General features: G+C 39.0%; 1 long non-coding RNA gene across 1 annotated transcript in view; it reads left to right on the top strand.

Moving 5' to 3' along the window:
- Positions 1 to 18874, top strand: part of LOC138658363 (uncharacterized) — a 65837-nt gene extending 46963 nt beyond the window's left edge. Inside the window, exons 2-3 of the long non-coding RNA XR_011317470.1 lie at positions 8619 to 8729; positions 18781 to 18874. This is a non-coding gene — a long non-coding RNA (uncharacterized lncRNA). The remainder of the gene's footprint in view (positions 1 to 8618; positions 8730 to 18780) is intronic.
- The last annotated feature ends 1453 nt before the right edge of the window (positions 18875 to 20327 follow it).

Consider the following 20327-nt stretch of genomic DNA (forward strand, 5'->3'; position numbering starts at 1 on the left):
GTCGTGTGTATCTGTTCCGATCTAACAAATGCTCGTCAGGCGCAGGATGGCTCCACCAAGCAACGTGTCATGTTTAACTTTGTTCTGGCACTGATTTACTTTGTCCTAATACCCCGCTTCCATTAAACACATTAAAGCAAATGCAGCTGAGCGCCCCCAGCTCTTTCCTAGCTTCTATCTGTGTTCCTGTCAGTCAGAGCAGAAGCTGCCCACACTCAGCATCCACGGATGGACCTTCTGACTCCTCTTCCCACATCTACAAGTGCCACTCTCGGCAATAATTTATCTCACATTTGAGACAAGAATGAGTCGGGTTTTGCAATCTGTTTGACGGGCCCTATTGCACATGAATTAGGAATTTGACAAGTTTGCATTTTTTAAATTGGATCTTCTCGGGGATATAATATTTTGGATAACTGTATTGAGACGTGCCACCAGACATTCCAAATGCACAAATTTGATCAGAGTTTGATCAGCTTTTCTCAGATGATAAAAACAAAACGATTTGCCTCCAGCGTCTCCTATCAACCAGTCAATGAAAAACAGGCAGCACACAGATGGCACCCGAGTGCGGTGCGATTTTCTCATGGACCCATAGACTTGCATTGAGGATTGTTATTTGACGTTCATGTCAGTATCGGAAATTACTTCGCGATTTAGCACGTCCAAAAAATCTAATATGTGAACAACCCTTTAGACTAAGTACAAGTTCTATTTGTGAAAAACGAGAATAGTGCTCGTATGTGAAAAATGGACGTCTGAATGAGCCTTAAAGAAGTTGTCCACTACTTGGACAACTTCTCATTCCCCTCGCTTGGCCCCCATAAAATAATAGAGCTTATACTCACCTCCCAAGTCGGCACCGTTCCCACGGTGCTCACACTCGTGGTTCCGGGGCTCCCGTGATGTTGTGAAACGTCACCCCAGCGTCCAATCAGCACTGGTGTCACTGACTCCGCCTCCTGTTGAATAGAACAGGAAAATGAAGTCTGAGATCAGCTGCAGCCAAGACTTCCTGTTCATGTTCAATTTGTCCAAAGGTGGAGACAGTGACGCCAGTGCTGATTGGATATCCGCGTCACATGTCACAAAAACCACAAGTGCGGACACCGCAAGAATGCAAGTTGTTCTAGTAGTGGACAAACCCTTTAAGGGCTTGTGCAAACGACCATATTTATTAGGGTTGGCGGAACGCACCTAGTATATATATGTATAAATAGGGGCATTCACAACTCGGGGTCCACCGTGCAGGAGATGAACCTGCTGCTGGCAAATGGCGGTGCTATATGGCGGTATAAGCGAACTCTGTTAGCTCCACAAATTCGCTAGAAACAAGATACTGTGCCCTGTTAGCATCACAGGGATACACAGCTAACTGCTGAGCTGATGGCAGTCAGTGGTCATGCACCAGAAAAGCACACAAACACTCCTCACCGGAGTTGCCGGTATTCTAGGGGCTTATTTCAGCCAGATCCCTGAATACATACATTCAAAACTCCTCACCGGAGGTGCCGGTATTCTAGGGGCTTATTTCAGCCAGGTCTCTGAATACATACATTCAAATCTCCTCACTGGAGGTGCCGGTACTCTAGGGGCTTATTTCAGCCGTGTCCCTGAATACATACATACAGGCGCGACCACAAATAACAAGTTCATGACATGAGGTGATACTAGCGCATGGCCGTGCGGCCATGCAAACCTTTTATAGCTGCAGCAGCTTCAGGACCTTCCTAGGAAACCAATGAAAGTTGCTGCAATACCAGAGCAACTTCAGGACCCTCGTAGAGGACCAATGGGAGCTGCAGCAGTACTTGAGCATGTGACCCCTGACCTCCAATGAGAGATCTTACCTTGGGCATGCTCAGTGTGTGCAGAAAAACCTGCTCCCCACTGACCAGTGCAGGCTACAACAGCAGAGCCTGGAAAGGCAGCAGTAACCCTTTGCGCAATATCAGACTGAGTGAAACACTGGGATCAAAGTCTCCGCTGAGCAGGCTCCACTGCGACTGATGTAGAATGGGAGACCGCAGCAGACATGGATCGAGATTCCCCCTGTTCAGCGGCGGGAACTCGACTTCTAACAATATTTTTGACAAAAAATCTGATCGCACTGGGACAAACGTTCGTCTATGGCCGGCTTCACACTCAGCGTATGAAAATACGGTCCGTATATTACGGCCGTAATACGCTGAAAAGTCCCGAAAATAGTGGTCCGTAGCTCCTCCGTAGGCAGGGTGTTTCAGCGTTTTTTGCGCATGGCATCCTCCGTATGTAATCCGTATGTCATCTGTACTGCGTGTTTTTATCGCAGGCTTGCAAAACCGACATACGGATATACAAGGGATCCATGTGTTAAAAATAAAAAAATATATATATATACTGTCTATATATATATATATATATATACAGTGGGGCAAAAAAGTATTTAGTCAGTCAGCAATAGTGCAAGTTCCACCACTTAAAAAGATGAGAGGCGTCTGTAATTTACATCATAGGTAGACCTCAACTATGGGAGACAAACTGAGAAATAAAAATCCAGAAAATCACATTGTCTGTTTTTTTAACAATTTATTTGCATATTATGGTGGAAAATAGGTATTTGGTCAGAAACAAACAATCAAGATTTCTGGCTCTCACATACCTGTAACTTCTTCTTTAAGAGTCTCCTCTTTCCTCCACTCATTACCTGTAGTAATGGCACCTGTTTAAACTTGTTATCAGTATAAAAAGACACCTATGCACACCCTCAAACAGTCTGACTCCAAACTCCACTATGGTGAAGACCAAAGAGCTGTCAAAGGACACCAGAAACAAAATTGTAGCCCTGCACCAGGCTGGGAAGACTGAATCTGCAATAGCCAACCAGCTTGGAGTGAAGAAATCAACAGTGGGAGCAATAATTAGAAAATGGAAGACATACAAGACCACTGATAATCTCCCTCGATCTGGGGCTCCACGCAAAATCCCACCCCGTGAGGTCAGAATGATCACAAGAACGGTGAGCAAAAATCCCAGAACCACGCGGGGGGACCTAGTGAATGAACTGCAGAGAGCTGGGACCAATGTAACAAGGCCTACCATAAGTAACACACTACGCCACCATGGACTCAGATCCTGCAGTGCCAGACGTGTCCCAATGCTTAAGCCAGTACATGTCCGGGCCCGTCTGAAGTTTGCTAGAGAGCATTTGGATGATCCAGAGGACTTTTGGGAGAATGTCCTATGGTCTGATGAAACCAAACTGGAACTGTTTGGTAGAAACACAACTTATCGTGTTTGGAGGAAAAAGAATACTGAGTTGCATCCATCAAACACCATACCTACTGTAAAGCATGGTGGTGGAAACATCATGCTTTGGGGCTGTTTCTCTGCAAAGGGGCCAGGACGACTGATCCGGGTACATGAAAGAATGAATGGGGCCAAGTATCGTGAGATTTTGAGTGCAAACCTCCTTCCATCAGCAAGGGCATTGAAGATGAAACGTGGCTGGGTCTTTCAACATGACAATGATCCAAAGCACACCGCCAGGGCAACGAAGGAATAGCTTCGTAAGAAGCATTTCAAGGTCCTGGAGTGGCCTAGCCAGTCTCCAGATCTCAACCCTATAGAAAACCTTTGGAGGGAGTTGAAAGTCCGTGTTGCCAAGCAAAAAGCCAAAAACATCACTGCTCTAGAGGAGATCTGCATGGAGGAATGGGCCAACATACCAACAACAGTGTGTGGCAACTTTGTGAAGACTTACAGAAAACGTTTGACCTCTGTCATTGCCAACAAAGGATATATTACAAAGTATTGAGATGAAATGTTGTTTCTGACCAAATACTTTTTTTCCACCATAATATGCAAAGAAAATGTTAAAAAACAGACAATGTGATTTTCTGGATTTTTTTTTCTCAGTTTGTCTCCCATAGTTGAGGTCTACCTATGATGTAAATTACAGACGCCTCTCATCTTTTTAAGTGGTGGAACTTGCACTATTGCTGACTGACTAAATACTTTTTTGCCCCACTGTATATATATATACAGTTAGGTCCATATATATTTGGACATAGACAACATTTTTCTAATTTTGGTTGTAGACATTACCACAATGAATTTTAAACAAAACAATTCAGATGCAGTTGAAGTTCAGACTTTTAGCTTTCATTTGAGGGTATCCACATTAAAACTGGGATGAAGGGTTTAGGAGTTTCAGCTCCTTGACATGTGCCACCCTGTTTTTAAAGGGACCAAAAGTAATTGGACAATTAACTCCAAGGCTATTTCATGGACAGGTGTGTGCAATCCCTTTGTTATGTCATTCTCAATTAAGCAGATAAAAGGCCTGGAGTTGATTTGAGGTGTGGTGCTTGCATTTGGAAGGTTTTGCTGTGAAGTAAACATGCGGTCAAAGGAGCTCTCCGTATAGGTGAAACAAGCCATCCTTAAGCTGCGAAAACAGAAAAAACCCATCCGAGAAATTGCTACAATATTAGGAGTGGCAAAATCTACAGTTTGGTACATCCTGAGAAGGAAAGAAAGCACTGGTGAACTCATCAATGCCAAAAGACCTGGGTGCCCAGGGAAGACAACAGTGGTGGATGATCGCAGAATAATCTCCATGGTGAAGAGAAACCCCTTCACAACAGCCAACCAAGTGACCAACACTCTCCAGGAGGTCGGCGTATCAATATCCAAATCTACCATAAAGAGAAGACTTCATGAAAGTAAATACAGAGGGTTCACTGAACGGTGCAAGCCACTCATAAGCATCAAGAATAAAAAGGCTAGACTGGACTTTGCTAAAAAACATCTAAAAAAGCCAGCACAGTTCTGGAAGAACATTCTTTGGACAGATGAAACCAAGATCAACCTCTACCAGAATAATGGAAAGAGAAAAGTATGGCGAAGGCGTGGTACAGCTCATGACCCAAAGCTACCACACCATCTGTAAAACACGGCGGAGGCAGTGTGATGGCTTGGGCATGCATGGCTGCCAGTGCCACTGGGTCACTAGTGTTTATTGATGATGTGACACAGGACAGAAGCAGCCGAATGAATTCTGAGGTATTCAGAGCCATACTGTGTGCTCAGATCCAGCCAAATGCAGCCAAACTGATTGGTCGTCGTTTCATACTACAGATGGACAATGACCCAAAACATAAAGCCAAAGCAACCCAGAAGTTTATTAAAGCAAAGAAGTGGAATATTCTTGAATGGCCAAGTCAGTCACCTGATCTCAACCCAATTGAGCATGTATTTCACTTGTTAAAGACTAAACTTCAGACAGAAAGGCCCACAAACAAACAGCAACTGAAAGCCACCGCAGTGAAGGCCTGGCAGAGCATCAAAAAGGAGGAAACACAGCGTCTGGTGATGTCCATGAGTTCAAGACTTCAGGCAGTCATTGCCAACAAAGGGTTTTCAACCAAGTATTAGAAATGAACATTTTATTTAAAATTATTGAATCTGTCCAATTACTTTTGGTCCCTTTAAAAACAGGGTGGCACATGTTAAGGAGCTGAAACTCCTAAACCCTTCATCCATTTTTAATGTGGATACCCTCAAATGAAAGATGAAAGTCTGAACTTTAACTGCATTTGAAATGTTTTGTTTAAAATTTATTGTGGTAATGTCTATAACCAAAATTAGAAAAATGTTGTATCTGTCCAAATATATATGGACCTAACTGTATATGTCAGTAGACACATATATGTATATATATTAATATTTCATCCAGCGCGATATAGCAGAAAGCCGGTAATTCAATTACCGGCTTTTGCTCTCTCCTTCCTAAACCCGACATGATATGAGACATGGTTTACATACAGTAAACCATGTCACATCACCATTTCTTTTGCATATTCCACACTACTAATGTCAGTAGTGTGTCTATGCAAAATTTGGCTGTTCTAGCTAGTAAATTAAGGGGTTAAATGGCGGAAAAATTGGCATGGGCTCCCGCACAATTTTCTCCGCCAGAGTAGTAAAGCCAGTGACTGAGGGCAGATATTAATAGCCTGGAGAGGGTCCATGGTTATTGGCACCCCCCTGGCTAAAAACACCTGCCCCCAGCCACCCCAGAAAAGGCACATCTGGAAGATGCGCCTATTCTGGCACTTGGCCACTCTCTTCCCATTCCCGTGTAGCGGTGGGATATGGGGTAATGAAGGGTTAATGCCACCTTGCTATTGTAAGGTGACATTAAGCCAGATTAATAATGGAGAGGCGTCAATTATGACACCTATCCATTATTAATCCAATACTAGTAAAGGGTTAAAAAATACACAAACACAATATTAAACATTATTTTAATGAAATAAAAACAAAGGTTGTTTTAATATTTTATTGAACGCCCAATCCAATCCCTGAAGACCCTCGTTCTGTAACAAAAAAAACATAATAAACCAACAATATCCTTACCTTCCGCAGATCTGTAAAGTCCAACGATGTAAATCCATCTGAAGGGGTTAAAATATTTTGCAGCCATGAGCTTTGCTAATGCAACATTGATCATGTCTGCAAAACCCCGGAGAGCGTAGGTAAAGTAGGTCATTGACCTATATTTACCTGCATTTGCGGTAAGGCGCCCTCTGCTGGTTGTTCCTTGATCGTGGGAACTTTCCTAGAAAGCTCCCTAGCTCGAGATCATAAGAGGCGCCCTCTGCTGGTTGTCCTCATATGAACTTGAGCCAGGGAGCTTTCTAGGAAAGTTCCCACGATCTAGGAACAGCCAGCAGAGGGCGCCTCACCGCAAATGCAGGTAAATATAGGTCAATGACCTACTTTACCTACATTCTCCGGGGTTTTGCAGACATGAGCAATGTTGCATTAGCAAAGCTCGTGCCTGCAAAATATTTTAACCCCTTCAGATGGATTTACATCGTTGGACTTTACAGATCTGCGGAAGGTAAGGATATTGTTGGTTTATTATGTTTTTTTTGTTACAGAACGAGGGTCTTCAGTGATTGGATTGGGTGTTCAATAAAATATTAAAACAACCTTTGTTTTTATTTCATTAAAATAATGTTTAATAATGTGTTTGTGTATTTTTTTAACCCTTTACTAGTATTGGATTAATAATTGATAGGTGTCATAATTGACGCCTCTCCATTATTAATTTGGCTTAATGTCACCTTACAATAGCAAGGTGGCATTAACCCTTCATTACCCCATATCCCACCGCTACACGGGAATGGGAAGAGAGTGGCCAAGTGCCAGAATAGGCGCATCTTCCAGATGTGCCTTTTCTGGGGTGGCTGGGGGCAGATGTTTTTAGCCAGGGGGGGGCAATAACCATGGACCCTCTCCAGGCTATTAATATCTGCCCTCAGTCACTGGCTTTACTACTCTGGCGGAGAAAATTGTGCGGGAGCCCACGCCAATTTTTCCGCCATTTAACCCCTTAATTTACTAGCTAGAACGGCCAAATTTTGCATAGACACACTACTGACATTAGTAGTGTGGAATATGCAAAAAAATGGTGATATGAGATGGTTTACTGTATGTAAACCATGTCTCAAATCATGTCGGGTTTAGGAAAGAGAAAGCAAAAGCCGGTAATTGAATTACCGGCTTTAAAGCTGTCTAGCGCTGGAAGAAATATTAATATATATATATGTGTGTCTCACTGACATATATATACATATATATATATATATACCTATTCTATGTGTACACATTTATTATACCTATTCTATTGTAAGCTGTTAGTGTGATTTTACTGTACACAGCAATGAATTGCCGGCTTTTCTCTCTAACATCGCTGCGTATTTATCGCAAGTCACACTGCTGGTCCGTGTGTGATCCGTATTTTTGGGGCTTCCATAGACTTTCATTGACGTTTAATTTGCGCAATACGGTGACAAAACGTTGCATGCTGCGATTTTCTACGGCCGTAGAAAGCCGTATAATACCGATCAGTTTAATACGGCAGATAGGATCAGGGGCATAGAGAATAATTGTGCCGTATGTTTTGCGAGTTTTACGGATGTAGTTTCTGCGCTCTTACGTCCGTAAAACTCGCAAGTGTGAAGCCGGCCTATGGAGCTGTGCAAATGTGGATCAGCTGTCATGTGCTGGGAAAGATGCAGGCTCAGCACCAGAGCTTGCATCAAAGGCAGGGACACGACCCTGGATGTACCTATACGTCCAAGGTCGTGAAGGATCGATCATCAGGTTTCACAATACAAACTGTTTAAAGTATTAAAAAGATTTTAGACCTGAGAAGGCTGGTAAATTACTTAGAAAGTCCACGTCAGAATAACTGTATAATCCTTTTTTGAAAATGTTCTAATAATAATCCTAATAATATTAACATAATGAATGATCCTTTTATGAGTCAAGCTCTAGGTGAGCTCTTGAAATATTAATTTTAATATGAGGATGATACAGCTATTCTGATGAGTATTTTCCCAGTATGTACATCTGCCTCATCAGGTCTAGGAAATCTATTTATTAAAGTATGCAGTTTACATTGTGAAAGGACAGATATGTTTTAAAGGAGTATTCCAGTTTTAGGTTATTCATTGTATATAGAAAATATATGCAATTTTTTTACACTTATTCCAATATCTCACACTTTTTATAATCCCTGCTTTTTGTCACTTAGTAGTAACCTTCATTTTTTTTACTTCGAGGAGGTAAGAATCTGACTGGGACCCGTAACCATCACACTAGCGGACTGCTCCCAACAGTTACTTGAGCCATATCTTCTAATGGTCCACCATTACCGGAAGTAAACAATCGAGGTATGTTCCCATCGAAAATATTCGTAAAATCTCATCCACAATTCTGCTACTGCCAGACGCAGCTCAACAAAATTCAGACTGAAAAATCTTCTACTTGTGGAAACATAATCCGGAGGCCATGTTTTTTTGTGCAGAAAATCTGCTGGGTTAAGTAACTCAAAGTTGAGGAGATGTCATGAAAACTCGTGGCCACTGTGCGTTTGCAAATTTCGTAGTAATGTGGATTTGTTTTAGTACAGATTGTCCCTATAGTCGTTTAACATCTTTATGACTTCGTCATTTTCTGTTGTTTTTTTCTTTTTTCGTTTTTTCTTTTTTTTTTCATTTTTTCCTCCCCTTTTTCCAAGAGCCATAACTTTTTTACATTTCCATCAATATGGCCGTATAAGGGCTTATTTTTTGCGGGATGAATTGTACTTTAGAATGACACCATTGACTTTACCATATAATATACTGGAAAACAGGAAATAATTACAAGTGTGGTGAAATTGGAAAAAAAAAGTGAAATTCCACAATTGTTTTTTTCAGATTTTAATTTACCTTGTTTACTATATGGTAAAACTGACCTGGTGTTATTAATTTCAGGGTCAGTACAAGTGTGCAGACACCAAACATGTATAGTTTAATTTTATTATTTAAGTGGTGAAAAAAAATCTGAAATTTGGATGAAAAACATTTTTTGTTTGTCGACATTTTCCGAGACCTGAAGCACTTTTATTTTTTGGGCTCTATGACTGGATGAGGACTTATTTTTTGCACCTGGAGCTGACGCTTTTATTGATACCATTTTGAGTCGTGATGATGTATTGATCGCCTCTCATTGCATTTTATTGCAATGTTGCAGTGCGCAAAAATACGTAATTTTGGCGTTTCAAAACGAACTCATATGAACTCGAGCCTGGGATCTTTTCAGAATATTTTTCCAGGCTCGTGTTCATATGAGTTCATCCAGCAGAGGGCACATCACCGCGACTCGAGGTAACTACAGGTCATTCCTCTGCATTCCATTCATTCACCAAGTTTTACAGCCAGGAGCACAGCTGCATTAGCAGAGCTCCGGGGTGTAAAATGATTTAACCCCTTCAGATGGATTTACAGCGTGGGACAAGATGCCGCACTGTTGGTTAAAATGGGTAACAAACAGGGGTAAAAAACAACTGATGGAAGTTGGTTGTTTTTTTCATGTATGAGAAAAAAAAATGGACATCTGACTGAGGCCTTAAAGGTTTGTCCAGGTTTTTGAAGAAAATCTGTAGTTACTCTATGTGACTACAGAATTCTGAATCTTCACAGCGAGCGCACAGCTCACTGTCAGGTCTCTCCGGGGACGAGAGCAAACCAGAACTTATATGTTCAGAGTTCACATGAGACAGTTAGTGTCCGGTGCTACGGTAAATGCCAAACATGGACTTCTCCTGGAAGTCTGTTGCCATGTTTGGGGTTCCGGGGGAAATCCAAGGAGAAATGAGAGAAGAGAGAGGGAGAGAGAATTTTCGAGCTCCTAAGTTCGCGTCACTGTTATTTTCAATGGGGTTCGGGATCTGGTTCAAGTTTTGGACTAAAGTTTGAGTCAGGTACCAGAACGTAAACTTCCCTTGGTCCACTCATGTCTATCAGAAGCCAGAAAAAAAAAATCATCTTTGTCCAGCTACGGCTGCAGACCAGTACACATAATGTACAACTTTCACACCCATTGTGTCTGGCTTAGGCATGAAACAAATAGCTTTATATATATATATATTTCAACGGCCTCCTGCTCGGTCTCGAATAGAGATGAGTGAAACGGAACTTAAAAGTTTGGGGTTCGTACCAGAAAATTACTGTCCGGTGCTAAACGCCAAACATGGACTTCTCCCAGAAATCTGTAAAAATGTTTGGAGTTCCGGGAGAAGAGAGGGAGATTTATATTTTTTCCAGCCAAATTCGGATCCCCATTTTTTTTGCAATGGGGTCTGGGTCTGGTTCAAGTTCGGGTACAGTTCTGCTACCTGAACCAAACATTGGAATAAAGTTTGGGTCGGGTACCAGAACCCAAACTTCCACGAGTCTACTCATCCCTAATCTTGAGCCATGGCGACTTGATGGATGAATGATCTGTAGGAAGATCGATCTTGTGGAAGCCTAGATAGATCCACCATGGTCTTCTCCACCATTATCTTGATAGTATCAAGACATCAGGTTGCTGGTTTCCCTCTTCGCCTTTCTCCTTCCTTTCTTCTCACCATGATGTTCTTCTCCAGTGATTGCTCCCTTCATATGTCCAATGTAATGGCTTGATCTAACAGAATATATGGGAACCCTGCCTAAAAATACTCAACGCTATGTGTCAACACTAGAGAATAACCAGTTAACCATGACACCAGATGATACATTTTCCATACAATAGGTTGGATTTCCATTAATATTCGCCCTACCTCTGTGTAACCTGGCCTTGCTCGCGTTAGTGCTGGGCATGTGGAGCTATTCACAGGGTTGTGTTGACAGCTAGTGGAGAGATTGCATAGCAGGGGCCAGACTTCACCAGCACAAGGCAAGACAATAGGGTTATGTTCCCTTTCAGTGCACTAATTCCTAGAATAACATTGCCAGCGTAGCCGGGGCTGTCATAAACACCTGGCACAGGTGGGTGAGCAGCTCTATTTGTAGAGCCCCTCTTATTGCTCAGCTGGGACCCTGTAAATAATCCTAACATTATTTAAGCTAATGTGTTTTTAATAGGAACATACAGTTTAATGGGGTCTTAATGAAATGTAAATAAGAATGGCACTACTGTTTGGGTCTAGTTAACTTTGTTTTCCAGCAGTTTGTTCTATTCTTTTTTTTACAGCACTCTGCTGACTTTTATATGGCAGCATGACGACTGGATGCATGTTCACATGTTGTTATGTTGTATGTTTGCACCCATTATAAGGCCATATAAAGGCTTCATTAGCAATCAAGCACTCTGAGGACTGTGCCTGTAACCCCACTGCTGGGACCTGCTGCTGTCACTCACCCGGGCTGTTCTCTCTCTGAAAAAAATGCCCAATTTCTGCTCATTTACTCTCAGTCTGTGGTGTTAATATAGGGCTAGCCTTTATTTTCTCATTGGGGAAACTATAATAATAGCTTTATGATGAATTTATTGTTGTCATTATTATAGGGATTATTATTGTTCATATATTTTACATACAAAAAAGTGCATAAAAGAAACTTGTCAGCCAATAGTCATAGCAATAAAAATAAAAATAATAATAATAATTGAGAATATAATTTGTCATTTATATAATTTATATTTATATATTCCATAAAAATCACATTATACAGTATTTAATATAAAAAATAATACTATAAAAGTATAAAAACAATCACATCAAATATGGAAATAATGAGACAGAAGAACAATAATCATAATAATGATGATAATAATAGTCTCATCTATATATTAATTATAAACCTTATTGATCCTAAATATTAATATTAATACTGTTCTTATTATTAGTGTTATTTTTCACATTGTTCTTGCTAGTTTACTTTAATTCAGCAAAGTATAACCCCGTATAATAGAAGAGCTCTTAGTGCTCTTTACGTGCAAAAATAATATTACATAGAATTTCTTGCTAATCAGCCTTATGACTCTGCTCTGTATCGCTGGGATTGTAGGGTGTGGAAATACTCTATGTAATGTCCTATTGTAAAGAGACAAATACCAAAATGTCATTATCTCAGTAAATTAGAATACTTTATAACACCAGCTTGAAAAATTATTTCAAAATCTTAAATGTTGGTCTACTGAAATGTACAGTTAGGGCCAGAAATATTTGGACAGTGACACAAGTTTTGTTATTTTAGCTGTTTACAAAAACATGTTCAGAAATACAATTATATATATAATATGGGCTGAAAGTGCACACTCCCAGCTGCAATATGATAGTTTCCACATCCAAATCGGAGAAAGGGTTTAGGAATCATAGCTCTGTTATGCATAGCGTCCTCTTTTTCAAGGGACCAAAAGTAATTGGACAATGGACTCTAAGGGCTGCAATTAACTCTGAAGGCGTCTCCCTCGTTAACCTGTAATCAATGAAGTAGTTAAAAGGTCAGGGGTGGATTCCAGGTGTGTGGTTTTGCATTTGGAAGCTGTTGCTGTGAGCAGACAACATGCGGTCAAAGGAACTCTCAATTGAGGTGAAGCAGAACATCCTGAGGCTGAAAAAAAAGAAAAAATCCATCAGAGAGATAGCAGACATGCTTGGAGTAGCAAAATCAACAGTTGGGTACATTCTGAGAAAAAAGGAATTGACTGGTGAGCTTGGGAACTCAAAAAGGCCTGGGCGTCCACGGATGACAACAGTGGTGGATGATCGCCGCATACTTAATTTGGTGAAGAAGAACCCGTTCACAACATCAACTGAAGTCCAGAACACTCTCAGTGAAGTAGGTGTATCTGTCTCTAAGTCAACAGTAAAGAGAAGACTCCATGACAGTAAATACAAAGGGTTCACATCTAGATGCAAACCATTCATCAATACCAAAAATAGACAGGCCAGAGTTAAATTTGCAGAAAAACACCTCAAGAAGCCAGCTCAGTTCTGGAAAAGTATTCTATGGACAGATGAGACAAAGATCAACTTGTACCAGAATGATGGGAAGAAAAAAGTTTGGAGAAGAAAGGGAACGGCACATGATCCAAGGCACACCACATCCTCTGTAAAACATGGTGGAGGCAACGTGATGGCATGGGCATGCATGGCTTTCAATGGCACTGGGTCACTTGTGTTTATTGATGACATAAGAGCAGACAAGAGTAGCCGGATGAATTCTGAAGTGTACCGGGATATATTTTCAGCCCAGATTCAGCCAAATGCTGCAAAGTTGATTGGACGGCGCTTCATAGTACAGATGGACAATGACCCCAAGCATACAGCTAAAGCTACCCAGGAGTTCATGAGTGCCAAAAAGTGGAACATTCTGCAATGGCCAAGTCAATCTCCAGATCTAAACCCAATTGAGCATGCATTTCACTTGCTCAAATCCAGACTTAAGACGGAAAGACCCACAAACAAGCAAGACCTGAAGGCTGCGGCTGTAAAGGCCTGGCAAAGCATTAAGAAGGAGGAAACCCAGCGTTTGGTGATGTCCATGGGTTCCAGACTTAAGGCAGTGATTGCCTCCAAAGGATTTGCAACAAAATATTGAAAATAAAAATATTTTGTTTGGGTTATGTTTATTTGTCCAATTACTTTTGACCTCCTAAAATGTGGAGTGTTTGTAAAGAAATGTGTACAATTCCTACATTTTCTATCAGATATTTTTGTTCAACCTTTCAAATTAAACGTTACAATCTGCACTTGAATTCTGTTGTAGAGGTTTCATTTCAAATCCAATGTGGTGGCATGCAGAGCCCAACTCGCGAAAATTGTGTCACTGTCCAAATATTTCTGGCCCTAACTGTATGTTCAGCAAATGCACTCAATACTTGGTTGTGGCTTCTTTTGTCATCAATTACTGCATCAATGCAGCGTGGCATGGAGGCGATCAGCCTGTGGCACTGCTGAGGGGTTTTGGAAGCCCAGGTTGCTTTGATAGCAGCCTTCAGCTCATCTGCATTGTTGGATCTGATGTCTCTCATCTTCCTCTTACAATACTCCGTAGATTCTTTATGGGGTTAACGTCAGGCAAGTGATACTGTTGTTTGTAAACCAGGTATTGGTACTTTTGGCAGTGGGGACAGGGGCCAAGTCCTGCTGGAGAATGAAATTTCCATCTCCAAAAAGCTTGTCGGCAGAGGGAAGCATAAAGTGCTCTAAAATTTCCTGGTAGACGGCTGCGCTGACTTTGGTCTTGATATAACACAGTGGACCTACACCAGCAGATGACATGGCTCCCCAAACCATCACTGATTGTGGAAACGTCACACTAGACCTCCAGCAGCTTGGATTGTGGCCTCCACTCTTCCTCCAGACTCTGGGACCTTGATTTCCAAATGAAATGCAAATCTACTTTCATCTGAAAACAACACCTTGGACCACTGAGTAACAGTCCTGCTCTTTTTCTCCTTGGCCCAGGTAAGACGCTTCTGGCGTTGTCTATTGGTCATGAGTGGCCTGACACAAGGAATGTGACACTTGTAGCCCATGTCCTGGATACATCTGTGTGTGGTGGCTCTTGAAGCAATGACTCCAGAAGTAGTCCTCTCCTTGTGAATCTCCTCAAATTTTTGAATGGTCTTTTCTTAAAAATCCTTTCAAGGCTGCGGTTATCCCGGTTGCTTGTGCACCTTTTTCTACCACACTTTTTCCTTCCACTTTCCATGAATATGCTTGGATACAGCACTCTGAGAACAGCCGGCTTCTTTACCAATGACCTTTTGTGGCTTCCCCTCCTTGTGGAGTGTCAATGACTACCTTCTGGACATCTGTCACGTCAGCAGTCTTCCCCATGATTGAGGAACCTACCGATACAGGCTAAGGGACCTTTTCAAATGCTTAGTAAGCCTTTACAGGTGTTTTTTGTTAATTATTCGTAATTTACTGAGATAATGACTTTTGTGTTTTTATTGGCTGTAAGCCATAATCATTAACAGAAATAAACACTTGAAATAGATCACTCTGTTTGTAATGACTCTATATAATATATGAGTTTCACTTTTTGCATTGAAGAACTGAAATATGTGTAAACATTCTGCACTTGGGTCAATTTATAAGCAATTAGATATATTACACTATTGTGCTTACACTAGATACACAGATGCATTGTAAAATTTATGGCCGAATTTGTATTGTTATGGACTATTGCGCATTTGCATTGTAACGCACTTTATATTAAGATTGAACTATAACATTTTGTAATTTAATGAATTACTATTATAATTCATGCACCTATATATACTGTATATATACATATATCACATGCACAACATTGTATTGGTTGATAAAGTTCCTCACATGGAACGAAACTTCGTCATCACAATGGGTCAAAAAAACACTCATATCTTTGACCTTGGAGTTCTGCCTCTATTTTTGTCTGGATATTATTAAGGTTTAGAGTTACCTGAGGGGCTTTGCACCCACTATAGTTATTTTTGCTATTGCTTGTGCTGGACTACTCATTTTTCATCTATCTATTAACTATCATCTATCTGTCTACCTATAGATCTATCTATATATTATCTATCATCTATCTATATATTATCTATCATCTATCTATCTATTATCTATCTATTATCTGTTATCTATTATCTATTATCTGTTATCTATCTATCCATTATCTATCTATCTATTATCTATCTATCTATTATATATCTATCTATTATCTATCTATATATCTATCTATCTATCTATTATCTGTCTATCTATCTATTATCTATATATTATCTATCATCTATCATCTATCTATTATCTATTATCTGTTATCTATCTATTATCTATATATTATCTATCTTCTATCTATTATCTATCTATCATCTATCTATTATCTATTATCTGTTATCTATCTATCTATTATCTATCTATTATCTATCTTCTATCTATTATCTATATATCTATCTATATATCATCTATCTATTATCTATTATCTATCTTCTATCTATTATCTATCTATCTATCTCTCTATTATCTATGTATTATCTATTATCTGTTATCTATGCATCTATTATCTATATATTATCTATCTATCTTCTACCTATTACACAGGTCTGCGACTAAAAAGCTGTTTGATTATTTTCATCTAATGTCCATGTATTTTGGTTTGCTAGAAACGAAAAAAATATTGAAAAAAATCCTGGACGTCAGGATTTGCCACAAAATGCAAAATTCTCTTCAAATTTAGCAAATTTTTCTAAATTTTGGGTATTTTTTTATGTTTTTTTTTTAGGATTTTGAAAGTCAAAATTACTATTAATTAATTCACATCAATGCATTGAAGATATACAATGGCAAAAAAATATAACTTTCAAAGAAAAGAACTTTCAGAGTGAGCTAATGAAACCAGCATCAACATGTTGCTAGCTGAGCGAGCAGACTCGGACATGCTCGGGCTTGATTCGATTGTTTTATCTTGGTTCTTCCCTGTTCACACTTTATCATCTCAGTTCGTGTTAGCTCGTCATATTCAACCGTGTTTCCCAAAATTAGCATGATGGCTCAGCGGAAGTGTATTAATTCGCCTGACAGTTTCTGTTACATTTGTGGTGAATATCCTCAAAAAGAAGGGTGGTTTGCATTTAAAGAGGTCGTAGAGAAGTTTTTAGGCAATAACAAAGACCCTGACTACAAAAAAATCGTCGGACGAATGCTGAAAGCATTTCAAGCTTTAGGTCGCCTGATGAGTTTGAAAGTGCATTTCCTCCATTCCCACCTTGACAACTTTCCTGAAAATTTGGGAGTTGTGAGTGAAGAGCAAAGTGAACGATTCCACCAGGACATTAAAGAGATGGAAGGAAGATACCAGGGAAGATGGAGCATTACAATGATGGCAGACTACTGTTGGACGCTTCCGAGAGACATTCCAGATGATACTCACAAGCGTAAATGTACCAAGAGAAGCCTCACAGGGAAGAAGAATCCATTTTAGTGTGTGTTAGTGAGCTCAATGCAGTTAGAAAATGATTTTCATGAAACATTTGTAATAAAAAAATAATTTTATGAGTCTATTTTCATTTATTTTGAGGTATTGTCTTATCTAACATAGTTACTTAAATTGTCAGAAAACGTGATGTCCTATGACAAAACGGAGGTCATTTTCGGATTCAGCGCATTTAAAAACATAAAGATTACGTGGAATAACCAAAACAGCTCTTGAAAAAAAATTTTTTGCAGACCTGTGTAATCTATCTATCATCTATCGATCTACTGTATTATCTATCTATTGTTTATCATTATCCATCTATATTGTAGATCTATTATCTATCTACAGTATCTATCTATCTAGTATCTGTCTATTATCTATCTATCTATTTATTATATATCTATCATCTATCTACAGTATCTATCTATCTATCTATCTATCTATTGATCTATCTATTATCTATCTATCTATCTATTATATATATTATTTATCTATTATCTATTTATTATCTGTTATCTATCTATCATCTATCTATTATCTATCTATCTATCTATCTATCTATCTATAGATCTATCTATTATTTATCTATCTATCTATCTATTATATATATATTATTTATCTATTATCTATTTATTATCTGTTATCTATCTATTATTTTCTATCTATCTATCATCTATCTATTTATCATCTATCTATCTATCTATCTATCTATCTATCCATCTATCTATCTATCTATTATCTATTTATCATCTATCTATCTATCTATTATCTATCTATCTATCTATCTATCTATCTATCTATCTATCGATTATCTATTTATCATCTATCTATCTATCCATCTATCTAGTATCTGTCTATTATCTATCTATTTATTATATATCTATCTATCTATCATCTATCTACAGTATCTATCATCTATCTATTATCTATCTATTATCTATCTATTATCTATCTATCTATCTATTATCTATCTATCTATCTATTATCTGTCTATCTATCTATAGATCTATCTATTATCTATTTATTATCCATTATCTATCTATCTATCTATCTATCTATCTATCTATCTATCTATCTATCATCTATCTATTATCTATCTATTTTCTATCTATCTATCATCTATTATCTGTCTATCTATCTATAGATCTATCTATTATCTATTTATTATCCATTATCTATCTATCTATCTATCATCTATCTATTATCTATCTATTTTCTATCTATCTATTATCTGTCTATCTCCTGTACTACTGTTACTACTTAGGATGGTAAAAAATATTTTTCATGACGTATAAAGCCCAGTCCCTCCTCATACATACTGTATATAATAGTGTGTCAGGTCAGAGTCATATCTTGCTTTCATCTCATTTATCTGTACGAGGATCATTGTTCTTGTTGTTGTTGCTTTGTTATCACATATCTCACAAACGTTCCTGACTCAAACATAAAAAAAAGTGAAATAATGTTTCATATTTTTTGTCCTTGTATTATTTTTTTTATGCAGAACTAAAATAATTGAAGAATAAAACCCGAATCAATTAAAAAAATAAATGAATACTATAAGGAAAGAATAAACAAATAAAATAAACAAACCCGGGTACGTATTGTGTTACAGGTATCTTTTATTGTTTCGTTAGCATTTTGCTCAGGTATTTCTGACTTGGATAGAGGTGCTGCCCATGCAGGTCGCTGAAGGTTTGCCGGTCTGCTCTCATCCATTGCTGAAGTTAGAATTATAAAGTTACGTGGTGTATTACATTTCTGATAACATGTAGGTGAATTTACTACTCAGGTCTATAGGAAAGTTGGTTTACTTATAACACTCGGAAAATAAGTGGCACCTTATTCCAGCCTTAGTTCCTACGATGAGTTTTCGACGCTGCGTATTTTCACTGGTCAAAAAAAAACACAGCGTCTTTTTTTCTCGTACGTGGAGAATAAAAAAAAGATTCTCCTTCTTCTCCTTTCTGATGGTTCTTGAAAATCCAACGGCACCTAGATGTCCCCTGAGTGCGGTCCGATGTTTTTCACAGACCCCTAGACTTGCGATGCTGATTTTGATCCGACCATCAGATGAAAATTGTACACGTCTCTGATATTTTTAAACTGACCACCCTGTCCGAGGAAAAAAAACCGGACATGTGAACGACCCCATAGACTATCACAGGTACGTGAAAAACACGGCACTAGCACAAGAAAAACTAAGTGATGAGTGGACAGAGATTTTTGTGCAGATTTTCCCCATTGAATTGCATTAGATGCTGAAAATTTCTAGGTAAAAGACGCCCCTGCATTTATAGTGTTATTCCACTTTGGAGCCAAGGTATAAAAAAAAAGTCGCTTAATTTAAAACAAGAAAAAAAAACCACAGCGTCTAAAAATGTGATAACAAAAGGCACTCAAAAAAGCAATGAAAAACGCAAATAACCTAATTTTATGTGCAAAAATTCTGCAATATCAAAAACTCACGAAAAACTCTTGATGAGAACGTGGCCTTAGGATACGTTCCGACAATGAGCTTTTGGATTTTCTGCACCAAAAATTAGGTCACTTGCGTATTTTAGTGTGTGTTTTTTTGGCTTTTTATCTAATTTTTGACTAATTTTTTTTCTCTTGTTGGTGCATTATGCTTTAAATAAACTGGTCTGTTTGGGATACTTTCTGATATTTGGCTTTATCGATGCAGTCCTGTCCGGATTACATGCTTTTTTTTTACGACCTTAGTTGTTCTAGTAAATGCGTCGGTATCGGGGAGGAATTGATTTCGCAGGTCGTAGTGATCGCGGTCTCGGCAATGTCACCGCGTCGAGGTGACATGCCTTCCTATTACTTTTCAGCCTAACAAATTTACTTTTCATCGACATGTGGTGTGTGGATTTAGGTGTCAAAACCCGGAGAATTAGAAATGGTAATTTTCCATCATTAAAGGTGAAATGTGATCTGTGACAACAACTGCAGCATGTCTGTGCGCTAGGCAAATAATTCCAATGATTGGCCATCATTATGAATGTCAGGCGGACTCCATTAACTTGTAGAAAGGAATTATCCTTG

Source organism: Ranitomeya imitator, chromosome 1 (assembly GCF_032444005.1).
Source record: "Ranitomeya imitator isolate aRanImi1 chromosome 1, aRanImi1.pri, whole genome shotgun sequence".
Taxonomy (NCBI): Eukaryota; Metazoa; Chordata; class Amphibia; order Anura; family Dendrobatidae; genus Ranitomeya; species Ranitomeya imitator.